The sequence below is a fragment of the Salvelinus sp. IW2-2015 genome, linkage group LG19, assembly GCF_002910315.2.
Source record: "Salvelinus sp. IW2-2015 linkage group LG19, ASM291031v2, whole genome shotgun sequence".
Taxonomy (NCBI): domain Eukaryota; kingdom Metazoa; phylum Chordata; class Actinopteri; order Salmoniformes; family Salmonidae; genus Salvelinus; species Salvelinus sp. IW2-2015.
The window spans coordinates 8,749,045-8,752,083 of record NC_036859.1 but is presented as its reverse complement, the minus strand read 5'-3'; positions in this window follow the sequence as shown (position 1 = coordinate 8,752,083).

Genomic DNA, 3,039 nt, shown 5'->3' with positions numbered 1-3,039 from the left:
TCATGTTCTGGGGGGGAATCACACAGAGATTCAAGGCTCCCACGCTCACCTCTACAGTATCATGCCAAAAATTGTGGAATAGATAATTCTACCCAAAACATGTCTCACTAGATGTCAATGGTTAGTTATCCTTTTCCTTCTATTGTAGTAACTAGTCCTACATTGTATATATGCCTAAAATGATCCCATGTCTGTCTCAGGGCAGGTAGCCTAGTGGTTAAAGCATTGGGCCAGTAACCGAAAGGTGAAAAAATCTGTCGATGTGCCCTTGACCAAGGCACTTAACCCTAATTGCTCCTGTAAGTCGCTCTGGATAAGAGCATCTGCTAAATGATTAAACTGTTAAAACATTTAAATGGAAAACATTGATTCTGGCCCTTAGCACGAGTCAGGATCAGCTTTGGCCTACCCCTTCCCTAAATATTTATGGGGTGAATTTCAATTCTGACTTATGGTCAGTGTTGGCAACAGCATGTTAGAAGGGACAACAGCAGACATAACTTCACATGAGTGATACCCGGCACCCGGCGTCTGCCGCTCCCCCTTTTAACAGCTTTCTTAACTCATCCTCCCCATCTGTCCATCTGCAACCCACCCAATCTGGCTGGCCCCTGCCAGCAAGTACGTATGTGTGCTCGCAAGTGTGTGTTTGTGTGCTGGAGCACATTTGTAGCTATTCCATTGATTATTCTCCCAATTAAACTCTTAAACTCTCTTATTTTCTTTTAAAGAATACTGAAAATACTCCAATATTTGTCCTTCCACAGACCCCCTGAATTCTTTAGCTACAGCCTCATCTTCAGTTCTTCCCTCCAACTGAAACACTCACTCAGTAGTGTATGGACCAAGGTTGTACTTCCTCAGACAATAACTTACTGCCATTCCCTTTATCCAATTCTAATGTGAGAATCTTTATGTGCGTGTTCCTTTGACCTCCTGCTTCTCTTTCAATGAAACAGCGCAGTGATGGCGGACGGGGCGGCGAGGCGAGAAACAGCGAGACAAAAGCCGATGAGTTTCAAAAGCTGCAAAAGGAGTGAAAGAGACAAGGAACGGAGGAGGTAGAATGAGGGAGGAGAGGGAGGAACCCTTTAAATCATCATCTTAAAGTAATTAGAAACCTGGCGGGGCCGGTCCGGGACGGCCGCACAGATTGCCTGCTCCCGAACACAAAACCAGTAATGAAGTGGAAGGCAGAAGGGAGTGGCGGGGGACAGATTTCTTTGGGTTAGCTACACTGGCCCTAAAGTTCCTCTCAGTCTGTGTGGGTGTAAAGAAAGCTGTATTCATGAGGTGTTAACCATTTTGTTTATCCGATGGCTGAATTTATTCAAAGTGTTGCCGCTATGAGTGACAGATGGCTGCGATGTGATGGATCTGAGCAGAAGTTGACACATCGGTGAAAAAACAGYAGAAAAGGAGAGAAAAGAGAACCCAGTGGAAAAAAACAATGTTTAATGTGTTGCCCTGCCCCAGTATCTGTGCGTTAGCGATGTCGATAATGAGTAGGCCTATTATATGTCTCCTATATTACGCCCAGGAAGCTCTGATTTAAACTCCCACTACACAGCTCTGAGAGCGCTATAATGTCAYAATATGTTAATTACTCGCCAAATATGGAGTTTCGCTGAACAACTATATTCAGTTACTCCCGTTATGGCCGGTATGTACTTCCAAAAAAGGATTAAATAAACATGTCAAAACAACCGAAAAAATGCTGATCCGGCACCTCTACTCATTAGCCTACTGCCACGCATAGGTCAGAAGTCTACAACAACATTGGYGGTGCTGAAGAGGCATTTTTTTTGGTTGCTTGTAAATGAGTATTTAGAKATTTTTTGGAAGTACATACTGGTGGTAATGGGAGTAAATGAAGATAGCTGATCAGCTGAACTCCATATTTGGTGAGTAACTAATGTATTTTGACATGATAACYCTTGCAGAGCTGTCAAATTGGAGTGAATCGGAGCTTCCTGTGCGTTAAAGAGACATGTSATACGCATCGGTGACATCTCTAATGCACAGATACTGGGGRAGTGTTGCCCATGCTATTTCGATGTTACCAATCTGGTGGTAATTCGAGGCTATCTGAGCTCACCGCTCYAACTGTTTCCCAGATCATATGCGCATAGGAAATGTGATTGGAAAATAGCTGTGGTGAACACTGATAATACATTTTTCAATCGAACACGTTGTGATTTTATAATTGGTTTCGACCTGCATGAAGGATGGTCTGGAATCGGTACATGATGTAGCCTAGGCCTAAAACTTTCCATGCTAGAGTTGTCCGTGATGAGATTTGAACTCGCGCTAAACGTTTGTGTTATACGCTCGTTTATGCCTTAAGTAACCATATGTCTTATGTAAGTATTTGAGTGTGAGTGTCCCGGATTTACATTTACTATGCTAAGTCTAGTCTAAGAGACCAGGTTGGCCACCCATGGAGGATAATGTTCAAAATGTCCCTTTTGATTATTAAATCAAACACGTTAAAAGCCTTCAACAAGGTGCCTGAAACAGTCTCATTTKTATATTATTCTCTCATTCTGTGTCCTGATTCCTCAAGTCACACGACATCTGGAGACTAAATACTGTCAATTAGAGAACATGACTCAATACTCTCTAACTGCCCCTCAATTTATCCTGGTTAAGCCGACTGCTAACTGTTGAGATTGATGATGTATTTACACATTTATATATATCAATGGTGGGGAGGTATAATTTTAAAAAATGGGCCCTTTGAGACTCCTCTCTCCATTGGTGAGGCGATAATTGGATAATTAGTGGTGAATTGCATTGTGAAATAATGAGTATATGTGGGTGTGATGGCACGTGAGTTAAGCAAAGGTTAGCGGGGTTGAAGTGGTGCGAGAGAGGGGCTCGACTGCCTGCCTCAACAGCTGAGGATCGATTATCTTGGACAGCCCTCTGTACCCCTCCAGCCCTAACCCTCTCACCCCTCCTTTCCTCCTCTGCCTCGATTATCTTGGACAGCGCTCTGTAGCCCTCCTCTACTAACCCTCTCACCCCTCCTTTCCT